The following is a 15,619-nucleotide window of genomic DNA, read 5'->3' on the forward strand; positions in this document are numbered from 1 at the left end:
GACAAAATCAGTACAAAGGGTGTGAGTCTCGGGTCTATTTTCGGTCCCAATTTATTCGCTCTTTTCCTTTTACCTTTATTCGATTTCACGTGGCCTTCCTTAGCACTTTTATACTGACGACACTCAGTTTGGTTCTGATTTAGCCAATTGGACTTCTCATCGGATAGCAACGATCTTAGGCGATGTTTAAAGCTGATTCTCTTCTTTAAAATGGCAAGTAATATGCGCTAAAACTGAAATCGTTATATTTTCGTGAGCATTTTGCTAAATGGCAAACATAACATTCAACGTATGTGGACATCGTCAATCGGTAAAAGTGCTTGGTTTCCATTCCGAGTACTCACTGTCCTTCGAAGAGCAAGTGAACAGAACATGTCAATTATGTTACTCAACTGAAACGACTATACGCTGCTCGTTCTTATCTTGGTTTCGAGTAAAAACTTTTAGCAGTCAGTTTTTACTATGTTACAAAGAGTTCTAAGTGCTGTTGCTAAATTTGTTTCAGGATGCAAAACAGAAGGCTCTGCAGGCATCCTGAAAAATGCATTGGCTTCAGTTCAAGAAAGGATCCGTTTCAAGTTCGCTTGCATCATGTTTAAATTTCATCATAACCGGAAACGCCCGACTTACATGTACGACCTGTATGAAAGGAACGTCTGATCAAAAATTTTTCATAGGAAACAGCAATTCGTAGTGCATTATTTTTAAACAATTTTATCACAAATAGCTTTCAGTTATAAAGTTATAATGGCGCTGAACTATGGAATGGTCTGTCAATTTTTTTTCGCGAGGAATACAACTATGCTGCTTAAAAGATCTTGAAAACATACCTGTTCTGCGATGCTTTCTGAGGAAAGTCTGCTATCCCACTCTTGCACTTATGGAAAGAGTGGCTAAGCACATTATTATCACGTCTATCCTAAAAATTGGTAATGACTTTATGAAAATTGAAAATTTTGTAAGCTTATTTTTCTGAGTTCTGACCATCTTTGAAAACATCCTTTGTGTGATAGAAATTTTGCACACAAAAAATCGTACCTTTTAGGAAAAATGGTAAATTGAAAAATTTTTTGTCAACTGTAAGAGTTTCTTTGTAACTCAAATTTCGAAGATTTTTAATTTGCTTGTTTCCTAAACGAATTCAACGAAAATCTTTAAATGCTTGTGATGAGATGTTTTCTATCTATTTGAGCAATTATTGAATATGTATTTGAGCAATTATTTCATTTTGCGGTGTGTTTTAAGTATCAGTTCAATTTGTTCCCAAAATGTCATTCAAATTATTATTTAGAATTTATTTCAAACTGTTTTGCTTTGAGAAGTTTTAATTGCTCTTATACGAAGTTTGTAGCGATTTTATTAGTCCTGTGGTTTTTTTCGTTTTTTGTCTGACCCTTCAGTTTTTTACCCTTGAACACGAGATAAACAGTTAAAGCACTGAAGGCAATAACCGGCTGAGCTATTCTCTTAGAGCCTTACTCCTTACTAGTCTAATAATGCAATTCACCAAAATGGTATGAATGGAGATTCCTTATCTTATAATTTTGAACCCTCCGCACCTCAGCCCGATCACCTTCAGTCACCCCCAATAACCCCCCCCACCAAATTCCTGTACCTGGCAATCTGGATACCCCTTTCATTCAGCCCCTCCTAGCCCCCGTGTCTTGACCCCCAATCTACGGGGCTAAACAATACAAAAAGGCTGATTTACTTGTTAGTTGTTCCGTCTTCATGTTTCTTAATCAAATGACAGATTCAGTAATAATTTTGTTTTGATAAGTTTTATTTTCATAGAATCAAATATAATTGCCAGAATTTGTGTTGTCTTGTTGTGTTGACATAATTGATAATTGAACTTGCCTATTTTTCCCAAAAACTTTTAAGATGCGACAACGTTGAGCTAGGTTTTTCTCTTCGCTATTTGCCAGGAGTGTTCGAAAATTGATTCAAACTAGAAGGTTCTTTAATGTGCGTTTGCACATGATGTTCCGACCCGCGCTCATCTACATTTTTCACTTAACTGTCAACCAAATGAAGAGAAAATCAAAAATAGATCTTTGAATTTAACAAAATCGTTACACAAACTACTAAATGAGTTAAATAATGCCATGCCTCATTACAGCACTCACGGGATCGGCCATTAATAAAACTACACGAGAAAAAAAACAAGCAACAAAATGAGCAAAAACAAAAACATTTTCTACGGCAAAAATTCAACATCTAAACTTAAAAGCACGTAGTAACAACATCGAAATATAATCAGATAAAACCTTAACTACACAAAATAATTTTTTTTACTACAAAGCGGATGGGACTTTCTTTATATTAATGAAACTCGGCAAAAAGTCAAAAAGAACAAATGGTTGGCCGTGACTCAAGAATCAACCAAAATAATTAAAACCAATTGTTTTCAAACGTCTTGATAACCATTAGCTTTTAACGAACAAATTCTTGATACATTTACTAAAAAGTCAGTAACCAATCAAACGGACCTTTCCTTGGTTAAAATAAGCCACGGAAACGGGCTAAAGATGAAGCGAAACTGAAAAAAATTACAAACAGTTTGCTAAAACACAAATTATTGAAGCCATTAAAATCTTTCCATGTTATCTGAATTTTATGTTTTTTGTTTCAAATGTTTTTTAAACTAATTCTTTAAATTAAACTGAAAGATTAATTATGTTTACTTGGACTTCATTCGAAAACTATTGGAATCTGGTGTTACGCGAATGTGCTTAAAGAAGAGAAAAGGAACACAAACATTGACCACCAAAAAAACTTCTATTAAAACGCATATTGTCCAACGAACAAAAAATCGGTTACGACGTAATATCAAAAAACACGCTAATTTTTGAATTACAAGGAAGTGGATAGGGCATTTCGATGATGAGAAATAGATACAATTTGACTAATATAACAACAAAAACTTAAAGTTTTTTAAAAATTTTGAAAAGGAATAATATCAAAAACTTTAAGGCTATTTGCTATAAATTTAATGCATTGAGCAACTTCATTTTTTCAACCCTCAATTAGAAGCCTCTGAAATTTTTCGGCATTTTACGACTACATAAAGAATAAAAAACTGGCAGAAACATTAAATTGAAAAAAAAATTGAAAGAAATGTGTCGTTAAAGAAAGCCGTTAAAAAATGAACCATTCAGTAAAAACTTTTTCATTTTCAAATCAGTTTTCAACAACAATAGAGTTTTTAATTGGAAATTTTTGACTTCAAAACAACCAACATATGAACAAGTAATTTTAAACCCCGAAATTTTGAGAAAAGCCGTAATATCAAAGCCATAAAATTCTATAGCTTTCAACGGAAGTCAATAAATAATAAAGTATAATAAATTTTGCCTCAATGGGAAGGAAATGATTTTTGTCAATCTTAAACCATCAATAAGTCCTGACAATAATTCGTTTGACTATGAAAACTACCACAAATGCAGGTAAAAACCAAAAAATCAGTAGAAAAGTGCAAGAAGACAGTGTCGAGGCCATCAAAACCATACGTTTTTCTCGGAAAAACCTTTCTTTGATCAGTTGAACGTCTTTTCTAAGGCAATGGGAACTGTCAATAATAAGATAATTGGATAAGATTCCAATGGGAACCAAAATTGTGAAATAACCAAGAATTTAAAAAAAACTTTTTGAAAAGTTCTAACATTGAAGTCATGAAGACAATAGTTAGAAGATAGGACCGCTAAGTAGATTAATTCTGGTTTTATTTTGGTTGCAGTAAAAAGGAAGTGAGCCCTGTCAATATGAGACTGGCTTAGAGTTAACAAAAACAAGTTTAATATCTGTAAATATTCAAAAAAATTTTGGAAAAATTTTTTTTAAAGTCTTAACAGCCATTAGCTGTGCACTCAATTTTCCAAATCATTTCACTTCAGGCTCTTTAGGAAGCCTATGGTACTTTTAGTCAACAATTCTATGCCATGTGATTTCAAAATTTTTCTGAAATCTCGAAAAGAAACTCAAAATTTAATTAAAAATTGCGAAAACTCATATTCGGAGCATAAAAAACATGAGTGACTCTTGAAAACGAATTGTTTGTTCTTTGGACATCTTTTCACTGTAAATGAGTTTTTTTTCAAGAGAACCTTTTTTTGAAAGGTGTCCACTCTCTATATGACTTGAAAAAAATATGAAAGGTTTTTAAAAAAAAAACAGCTCTCAAATAGAAATAAAATTTTTTTGATAGTGAACTTCCCTATGAGACAAAAACTAGCGTTTTTATGGCCTTTTTGCCTGTTAGAAAAACAGAATTGTTTTATTTGTACTATAAAGTGTATTTTGATTTAAGTTTGTAATTGAAAAAAATCTTAATTTGAACAAAATTTATGCTAAAAGTGAACTAAACATGACAAACATCAAGTGTTCACGCAAAATTTTAAAACTCAATTACTCCTCGAAAAAAAAACGAAATTCAAAAAAATCTTTTTAATTCTGAACTCTACGCTGGACGAGCTTTTTAGTGATACCGCTCACATTTCTCTACGATGATTATATCGATCGGACAAATTTGAATTAGAGCGTTGATTTGAATTGTTCGGTTCTTTAATTAATATAAAAAAGATCGATTTTTTTTAAAAAGACCGTTCGATTACAATCCGAATTATGTTTGGATTGTAACTTTCCAAGATTTGTCCAAATCTAGCACTGCTAATCTTGTTTTGTCCATTTGGAACACTTAATTTTTCAAATGTTATAGAAACAGATAATTTATTAGTTAAAAAATCAAAAAAGACGCTGCGTTTTTGATAATCAACAAGTAAAGTTCGCAAAAAACGGCACAGTTTTAATTTCAGAGCAATCTCAACGGATGTTGATGTACAAATAGCCCCCTTTTGAGTCTACAAAGATTGTGTTAGTGGTGTTTGGTTGTATGCTTCAGACAAATTTAATCAAAGTGGACTAAAGGAGCCTATTTTGTGCTGTTTTTGATGAAAAAAAACTGTATTTCGAAATGTTTAGCCACAATTTTTGACAAAAAATAAAATAAAAATAGTCGACAACGTTTTTTGATTTTAAAAATAAAATCAGCAGCACTATTTATAAAAAAAATTAACAAGTTTTAGCAAAATTGAGGAAATTTTGGGCAAAATTACCGGAAAATCTGAATAAAAACAACGGAATTCACTCAATTTTAATCAGAAGTCTAAACCTCGATAACTCCTTGTAAAAAACAAAAATAAAAAATCTTTTTAATCCCATATTCTACGCTGGACAAGCTTTCTAATGATACCAGTCTCACTCAACTCTCTACGATGAATATATCGATCCCCCAAAATTGTCTGAACAAAAAAACCCATTTGAGTATATAGTTCCTCCCCCCACAAGTGGAGTTGGAGCAATAACCAAAGGAAAGGAACTGTTTTATCTGAAAATGAAATTGATCATTTCGAATGTGGTATTTTTTTTAAATTGGTTGATTTTTTAGCCCCTTTTCAATAAAAATTTTTAAATGCGCATCTTTTGATTTAATTTGAAATTTGAACTGTTTAGTTTTGCTTTTCTCTGGTTTATCTTCGACGACAGTATTTGTTTTAAAATGTTCGATGAATTATCAAGTAATAACGCCCTTTCTCAACAAAAATTTTGAATTGTGCATCATTTGATTTGATTTGAAATGCGAACTGTTTAGTTTTGCTGTTTTTGGTTTATCCTCGAAGGCAGTATATGTTTTAATTTGGTTAATGCGTTATTTTCAAGTAATATCGCACCTTTTCAACAAAAATTTTGGATTCCGCTTCATTTGATTTGATTTGAAATGTGTGGTTAGTTTTGCTGTTTTTGGTTTATATTCGAAGCTAATATTTGTTTAAAATTGGTTGATGAATGATTTTCAAGTAATAGCGCACCTTTTCAACAAAAATTTTGAAATGCGCATCATTTGATTTGAAATGTGAACTGTCTAGTTTTACTGTTTTTTTGTTTCTATTCGGAGTTAATATTTGTTTTAAATTGGTTGATAAATTATCAAGCGATAGAGCGCCTTTTCAACAAAAATTTCGACATGTTCATCATTTGATTTGATTTTAAATGTGAACTTCTTCGTTTTGGTGTTTTTTGGTTTTAAACATTTTTTTATTTTTGTCAAGTGGCTGAGAGTTTATCTTCGTTTATTTTTTTGATTTTTTTTGTAAAAGAACTCAAATTTGTTGTTTTATTGTTATTACAAGTATTGGTGGCACTTTGTAAAATTTTGTTTTAAACTTATTAGCTTTAAATTTGCGGTATTGTTGTATGGTAATCTACTGTGGCAGTTTTGTTAGCTAATTTTGTTTTGGTATACATTGAGCTTAGTTTTGAAATCAAAATGCGTAATTTTTGTGTACACATAAGCTTTCCCTTTCAAAGTGATTTTGGTTACTCTAACTGGAGGGCGTAACATCACTTTATGCATCACACTGTAATCAAAGCTTAAACGAAGTCAAGATTGTAAACTCATCCATTTTTGAAACAAATTCATGGATTCATAAAAATTGAGATGTAATATGTTTTTATTCTATCTCTCATCTCTTTTTCTCGAAAAGACTGCAGCGAATTATAAGTGAGCAGTTGAGCCGGTTTTCTTAGATCAAATTTTATTTGTGTTTTTGGGTTTTTTAGCAGTTTGTTTCTTTAATCAATCCCTGTTGATCTTTTTTGGCATGAAAATGATTTATGTACTCATTTTTGGAAATTTCAGCTTTTCAAAAGGTTTCTTGTACTTTGGAAGGTTTCAGTTATTCAAAAATTTTTTGTCATTTTTTAAGAAGATTCTTGGTTTTTCGTGATTCTTGTTTTTCGTAATGAAGTTGCCTAATAAGATCTGTTTTTATAGCTGACGAATACTGCTGGTTTTTCTATTGCTTTTCCTTTTTGCGTTTAAATTGCAACTGTAGAAAACACCTTGTGTTTTTTTTAAAACAAAAAGTAAATTTTTGATAGTTGCGATGACATAAAAAGGTACAGTTGTTATACAGGTTTGGATGTTGTGCCACTTGTTTTTTTTTGTTTGACAAGTGTAGCAGCATATGTTCAGATTTCCTTTCTGTTAGCAACTCTAGTATAGAAAATTGGCTGTTCTGTCTCTCTTATATTTTAAACTGTGGATAAAGTGACGCAAAGCACTATTAGCGTGGAGACTTCTAAAAACTTTCGAAACAGTTGCTTTCATTTGTTGATGTCTGTATATACGGGTAACATAGTGCAGCTGTAGGAATTCATTTATTAGTTCATTATTTCTGGTCTCAATATTACTGCATACAGGTCAGGTCTTGGAGCAGCACAGTTTTGTCCCGTTTCCTATCCTTTCCAGGTGTATGTAAAATAAATAATCTGTTTGTGTTTAACTTGATTGCCTGGCTGAATACATCTCTCTCTCTCTCTCTCTCTCTCTCTCTCTCTCTCTCTCTCTCTCTCTCTCTCTCTCTCTCTTTCTCTCTCTCAATAAGTTTAGTTAAATTTCGAAAACTGACAATTTGGAAAATATTGAGTTTTCAAAAATGCTTATGAAAACTTGGTATGTACACCTTGCGCTATCCTAATTTTAAAACTGATGATTGAATAAAGTATTTTACTAAAAAAATCCAGAATAATTTTGTGAAATATGTTGTTGACCTATTTAATCTCGTCCGTTTCACCCTCTCGCAGAACTTAAAACTAATAAATAGCACAAATGGCTCTGATTGTTTTAACAAAAAGCCTCTCGATAAAGCATAGAAATATAGAAAGAAAAACTTAATCAATTTATCATCTTGAAACACTTATGACAACACTCTTGTATGAAGGGCATAAAAAAGAAAAACTTTTGCTAATTCTTATGTCTATTTTTCCTACAAAATATAATTAAGTCCTGCCAACAGCAGTGTTGAGTACATAGAAAAAACTTACAGAACTGTTAAGATTTGTTTTGCAACATTTTCTATTATCATGTACAAGAAACTGCTGAATAGTGAGTTTGAAGGATCAGTTAATTTATCAAGAAAGCAAAACTCGGTACGTTAAAGTCAAATCTTATGAGACTTGAGTTGCAATTTGAATTGCGTTTCGGAGAGGAAATTTGTGACGCAAACTGATTTCAACCCTTGATAAAAATTAAGTGTAATCTTCTGGAGTAAATTTCTAAAACTTTATAATTAGTTCCAAAGATAGCAGAATCAGTTATTTTTATCAAAGAAGGAGAAATTGATTGTCGGAACTAACACAGCTCACTAAGCAAGTTTCGTGGCCATTTGAATTGCGATTTGAAGAGAGAATGTATGACGCGAATCGATTTAAAAAAAATCTAATCTTTCTGAATAAATTTCAAAGCCACATCATGAAGCCTTTTTGTTTATATACAATAAGATACTACATTTATGAGTTTTTGAGACAAATTTTTACGTAGTTTATTTTTTTAATAACAGCCAAATTGAATGGTTATTTAGAGCAATATGCAATAGCTTTCTGATGAGTATAAAACGAGTGTAACTTACTGAATAGTGTAACGAATTTGCCAAAAATGCAAAGAGGCAAGAGTTAAAGAACGCTTTTTAATTGCTCTTGAATGAATATGTTGTTGAGCTAATTAATCTCGTCCGTTTCACCCTCTCACAGAACTTAAAACTAATCAATTACACAAATGGCTGTGATTGTTTTAACAAAAAAGGCTCTCGATCAAGCATCGAAAAATAGAAAGAGAATTTAATCAGTTTATCAACTTGAAACACATATGACCACACTCTGTTATGAAACGCATAAAAAAGAAAACGTTTTGCTAATTCTCATGTCTATTTTTCCTACAAATTCTAAATAAGTGCTGCCAATAGCACAGTTGACTACATAGAAAAAATTTACAGAACTGTTAAATTTTGTTTTGCAACATTTTATATTATCATGTACAAGAAACTGCTGAATCGTGAGTTTGAAGAATCACTTAATTTATCAAGAAAGCAAAACTCGATAAGTTAAAGGTAAATCTTATGAGACTTGAGTTGGAATTTGAATTGCGTTTCGGAGAGTAAATTTTTGACACAAACTGATTTTAACCTTTGATAAAAATTAAGTGTAATCTTCTGGAGTAAATTTCTAAAACTTTGTAATTAGTTCCAAAGATAGCAGAATCAGTTATTTTTAGCACAGAAGGAGAAATTGATTGTCGGAAGTAACACAGCTCACTAAGCTAAGCAAGTTTCGTGGCCATTTGAATTGCGATTTGAAGAGAGAATTTATGACGCGAATCGATTTTAAAAAAAAATAAAATCTAATCTTTCTGAATAAATTTCAAAGCCACATCATGAAGCCTTTTTGTTTATATACAATAAGATACTACCATTTATGAGTTTTTGTGACAAATTTTTACGTAGTTTTTTTAAATAACAGCCAAATTGAATGGTTATTTAGAGCAATATGCAATAGCTTTCTGATGAGTATAAAACGAGTATAACTTACTAAATAGTGTAACGAAGTTGCCATAAATTCAAGGAGGCAAGAGTAAAGAACGCTTTTTGATTGCTCTTGAATGAATACGTTGTTGACCTATTTAATCTCGTCCGTTTCACCCTCTCGCAGAACTTAAAACTAATTAATTACACAAATGCCTCTGATTGTTTTAACAAAAAGCTTCTCGATCAAGCATAGAAAAATAGAAAGAAAAAATTAATCATTTTATCATCTTGAAACACTTATGACAACACTCTTGTATGAAGGGCATAAAAAAAGAAAAAGTTTTGCTAATTCTTATGTCTATTTTTTCTACAAAATATAAATAAGTCCTGCCAGCAGCAGGGTTGAGTACATAGAAAAAACTTACAGAACTGTTAAGATTTGTTTTGCAACATTTTATATTATCATGTACAAGAAACTGCTGAATCGTGAGTTTGAAGAATCAGTTAATTTATCAAGAAAGCAAAACTCGGTACGTTAAAGTCAAATGTTATGAGACTTGAGTTGCAATTTGAATTGCGTTTCGGAGAGGAAATTTGTGACACAAACTCATTTCAACCTTTGATAAAAATTCAGTGTAATCTTCTGGAGTAAATTTCTAAAACTTTCTAATTAGTTCCAAAGATAGCAGAATCAGTTATTTTTATCAAAGAAGGAGAAATTGATTGTCGGAAGTAACAGAGCTCACTAAGCAAGTTTTGTGGCTGTTTGAATTGCGATTTGAAGACAGAATTTATGACGCGAATCGATTTAAAAAAAATCTAATATTTCTGAATAATTTTCAAAGCCACATCATGAAGCCTTTTTGTTTATATACAATAAGATACTACCATTTATGAGTTTTTGTGACCGATTTTTACGTAGTTTTTTTTAATAACAGCCAAATTGAATGGTTTTTTAGAGCAATATGAAATAGCTTTCTGATGAGTATAAAACGAGTGTAACTTTCTAAAAAGTGTAACGAAGTTGCCAAAAATTCAGGGAGGCAAGAGTTAAAGAACGCTTTTTAATTGCTCTTGAATGAATATGTTGTTGACCTATTTAATCTCGTCCGTTTCACCCTCTCGCAGAACTTAAAACTTATTATTTACACAAATGGCTGTGATTGTTTTAACAAAAAGCCTATCGATCAATCATAGAAAAATAGAAAGAAAAATTTATTCAGTTTATCATCTTGAAACATTTATGACAACACTCTTGTATGAAAGGCATAAAAAAGAAAAAGTTTTGCTAATTCTTATTTCTATTTTTCCTACAAAATATAAATAAGTCCTGCCAACAGCAGAGTTGAGTACATAGAAAAGACTTACAGAACTGTTAAGATTTGTTTTGCAACATTTTATATTATCATGTACAAGAAACTGCTGAATCGTGAGTTTGAAGAATCACTTAATTTATCAAGAAAGCAAAACTCGGTACGTTAAAGGTAAATTTTATGAGACTTGAGTTGCAATTTGAATTGCGTTTTGGAGAGGAAATTTGTGACACAAACTGATTTCAACCTTTGATAAAAATTAAGTGTAATCTTCTGGAGTAAATTTCTAAAACTTTCTAATTAGTTCCAAAGATAGCAGAATCAGTTATTTTTATCAAAGAAGGAGAAATTGATTGTCTGAAGTAACACAGCTCACTAAGCAAGTTTCGTGGCTGTTTGAATTGCGATTTGAAGACAGAATTTATGACGCGAATTGATTTAAAAAAAATAATATATAATATTTCTGAATAAATTTCAAAGCCACATCATGAAGCCTTTTTGTTTTTTTTACAATAAGATACTACCATTTATGAGTTTTTGAGACAAATTTTTTTCGTAGTATCTTTTTTTAATAACAGCCAAATTGAATGGTTATTTAAAGCAATTTGCAATAGCTTTCTGATGAGTATAAAACGAGTGTAACTTACTAAATAGTGTAACGAATTTGCCAAAAATCCAGAGAGGCAAGAGTTAAAGAACGCTTTTTAATTGCTCTTGAATGAATATGTTGTTGAGCTATTTAATCTCGTCCGTTTCACCCTCTCGCAAAACTTAAAACTTATTAATTACACAAATGGCTGTGATTGTTTTAACAAAAAGCCTCTCGATCAATCATAGAAAAATAGAAAGAAGAATTTATTCAGTTTATCATCTTGAAACATTTATGACAACACTCTTGTATGAAAGGCATAAAAAAGAAAAAGTTTTGCTAATTCTTATGTCTATTTTTCCTACAAAATATAAATAAGTCCTGCCAACAGCAGAGTTGAGTACATAGAAAAAACTTACAGAACTGTTAAGATTTGTTTTGCAACATTTTATATTATCATGTACAAGAAACTGCTGAATCGTGAGTTTGAAGAATCACTTAATTTATCAAGAAAGCAAAACTCGATACGTTAAAGGTAAATCTTATGAGACTTGAGTTGCAATTTGAATTGCATTTCCGAGAGGAAATTTGTGACACAAACTGATTTCAACCCTTGATAAAAATTAAGTGTAATCTTCTGGAGTAAATTTCTAAAACTTTGTAATTAGTTCCAAAGATAGCAGAATCAGTTATTTTTATCAAAGAAGGAGAAATTGATTGTTGGAAGTAATACAGCTAACTAAACAAGTTTCGTGGCCATTTGAATTGCGATTTAAAGAAATAAAATCATGTTTCTGAATAAATTTTAAAGCCACATCATGAAGCCTTTTTGTTTATATACAATAAGATACTACAATTTATGAGTTTTTGAATCAAGTTTTTACGTAGTTTCTTTTTTTGATAACAGCCAAATTGAATGGTTATTTAGAGCAATATGCAATAGCTTTCTGATGAGTATAAAACGAGTGTAACTTACTAAATAGTGTAACGAAGTTGCCAAAAATGCAAAGAGGCAAGAGTTAAAGAACGCTTTTTAATTGCTCTTGAATGAATATGTTGTTGACCTATTTAATCTCGTCCCTTTCACCCTCTCGCAGAACTTAAAACTAATCAATTACACAAATGGCTCTGATTGTTTTGACAAAAAGCCTCTCGATCAAGCATAGAAAAATAGAAAGAAAAATTTATTCAGTTTATCATCTTGAAACACTTATGACAAAACTCTTGTATGAAACGCATAAAATTGAAAACGTATTGCTAATTCTTATGTCTATTTTTCCTACAAAATCTAAATAAGTGCTGCCAATAGCACAGTTGACTACATAGAAAAAATTTTACAGAACTGTTAATTTTTGTTATGCAACATTTTATATTATCAAGTACAAGAAACTGCTGAATCGTGAGTTTGAAGAATCACTTAATTTATTAAGAGAGCAAAACTCGATACGTTAAGGTTAAACCTTATGAGACTTGAGTTGCAATTTGAACTGCGTTTCGGAGAGGAAATTTTTGACACAAACTGATTTCAATCTTTGATAAAAAATTAAGTGTAATCTTGTGGACTAAATTTCTAAAACTTTGTAATTAGTTCCAAAGATAGCAGAATCAGTTGTTTTTATCAAAGAAGGAGAAATTGATTGTCGGAAGTAACACAGCTCACTAAGCAATCTTCGTGGCCATTTGAATTGTGATGTGAAGACAGACTTTATGACTCGAATCGATTTTTAAAAAAATTAAAATCTAATATTTCTGAATAAATTTCAGAGCCACATTATGAAGCCTTTTTGTTTATATACAATAAGATACTACATTTATGAGTTTTTGAGACAAATTTTTACGTAGTTTATTCTATTAATAACAGTCAAATTGAATGGTTATTTAGAGCAATATGCAATAGCTTTCTGATGAGTATAAAACGAGTGTAACTTACTAAATAATGTAATGAGTTGCCAAAAATGCAAAGAGGCAAGAGTTAAAGAACGCGTTTTAATTGCTCTTGAATGAATATGTTGTTGACCTATTTAATCTCGTCGGTTTCACCCTCTCGCAGAATTTAAAACTTATTAATTACACAAATGGCTCTGATTGTTTTAACAAAAAGCCTCTCGATCAAGCATAGAAAAATAGAAAGAAAATTTAATCAGTTTATCATCTTGAAACACTTATGACAACACTCTGGTATGAAACGCATAAAAAAGAAAACCTTTTGTTAATTCTCATGTCTATTTTCCCTACAAAATCTAAATAAGTGCTGCCAATAGCACAGTTGACTACATAGAAAAAATTTTACAGAACTGTTAATTTTTGTTATGCAAAATTTTATATGATCATTTACAAGAAACTGCTGAATCGTGAGTTTGAAGAATCACTTAATTTACCAAGAAAGCAAAACTCGATACGTTAAAGGTAAATATTATGAGACTTGAGTTGCAATTTGAATTGCGTCTCGGAGAGGAAATTTGTGACGCAAACTGATTTTAACCTTTGATAAAAATTAAGTTTAATCTTCTGGAGTAAATTTCTACAACTTTGTAATTAGGTCCAAAATAGCAGAATCGGTTATTTTTATCAAAGAAGGAGAAATTGATTGTCGGAAGTAACACAGCTCACTAAGCGAGTTTCGTGGCCATTTGAATTGCGATTTGAAGACAGAATTTATGACGCGAATTGATTTAAAAAAATAAAATCATCTTTCTGAATAAACTTCAAATTCACATCATGAAGCCTTTTTTTAATATACAATAAGATACTACCATATATGAGTTTTTGAGACAAATTTTTACGTAGTATCTTTTTTTAATAACAGCCAAATTGAATGGTTATTTAGAGCAATATGCAATAGCTTTCTGATGAGTATAAAAGGAGTATAACTTGCTAATTAGTGTAACGAAGTTGCCAAAAATTCAAGGAGGCAAATGTTAAAGAACGCTTTTTAATTGCTCTTGAATGAATATGTTGTTGACCTATTTAATCTCGTGCGTTTCTCCCTCTCGCTGAACTTAAAACTAATCAATTGCACAAATGGCTCTGATTGTTTTAACAAAAAGCCTCTCGATCAAGCATAGAAAAATATAAAGAAAAATTTAATCAGTTTATCATCTTTAAACAGTTATGACAACACTCTGGTATGAAACGCATAAAAAAGAAAAAGTTTTGCTAATTCTCATGTCTGTTTTTTCTACAAATTCTAAAGAAGTGCTGCCAACACCACAGTTGACTACATAGAAAAAACTTACCGAACCGTTAAAATTTGTATTGCAACATTTTATATTATGTACAAGAAGCTGCTGAATCGTGAGGTTGAAGAATCACTTAATTTATCAAGAAAGCAAAACTCGATACGTTAAAGGTAAATCTTATGAGACTTGAGTTGCAATTCGAATTGCGTCTCGGAGAGGAAATTTGCGACGCAAACTGATTTTAACCTTTGATAAAAATTAAGTGTAATCTTCTGGAGTAAAGTTCTAAAACTTTGTAATTAGGTCCAAAGATAGCAGAATCAGTTATTTTTATCAAAGAAGGAGAAATTGATTGTCGGAAGTAACACAGCTCACTAAGCGAGTTTCGTGGCAATTTGAATTGCGATTTGAAGACAGATTTTATGACGCGAATTGATTTTAAAAAAATAAAATCATCTTTCTGAATAAACTTCAAAGTTACATCATGAAGACTTTTTGTTTATATACAATAAGATACTACCATATATGAGTTTTTGAGACAAATTTTTACGTAGTATCTTTTTTAATAACAGCCAAATTGAATGGTTATTTAGAGCAATATGCAATAGCTTTCTGATGAGTATAAAACGAGTGTAACTTAATAAATAGTGTAACGAAGTTGCCAAAAATGCAAAGAGGCAAGAGTTAAAGAACGCTGTTTAATTGCTCTTGAATGAATATGTTGTTGACCTATTTAATCTCGTGCGTTTCTCCCTCTCGCTGAACTTAAAACTAATCAATTGCACAAATGGCTCTGATTGTTTTAACAAAAAGCCTCTCGATCAAGCATAGAAAAATAGAAAGAAAAATTTATTCAGTTTATCATCTTGAAACACTTATGACAAAACTCTTGTATGAAACGCATAAAATTGAAAACGTATTGCTAATTCTTATGTCTATTTTTCCTACAAAATCTAAATAAGTGCTGCCAATAGCACAGTTGACTACATAGAAAAAATTTTACAGAACTGTTAATTTTTGTTATGCAACATTTTATATTATCATGTACAAGAAACTGCTGAATCGTGAGTTTGAAGAATCACTTAATTTATCAAGAAAGCAAAACTTGATACGTTAAAGGTAAATCTTATGAGACTTGAGTTGCAATTTGAATTGCGTTTTGGAGAGGAAATTTGTGAC

Source organism: Convolutriloba macropyga, chromosome 4 (genome assembly GCF_964194025.1).
Source record: "Convolutriloba macropyga chromosome 4, txConMacr16.3, whole genome shotgun sequence".
NCBI classification, from domain to species: domain Eukaryota; kingdom Metazoa; phylum Xenacoelomorpha; order Acoela; family Convolutidae; genus Convolutriloba; species Convolutriloba macropyga.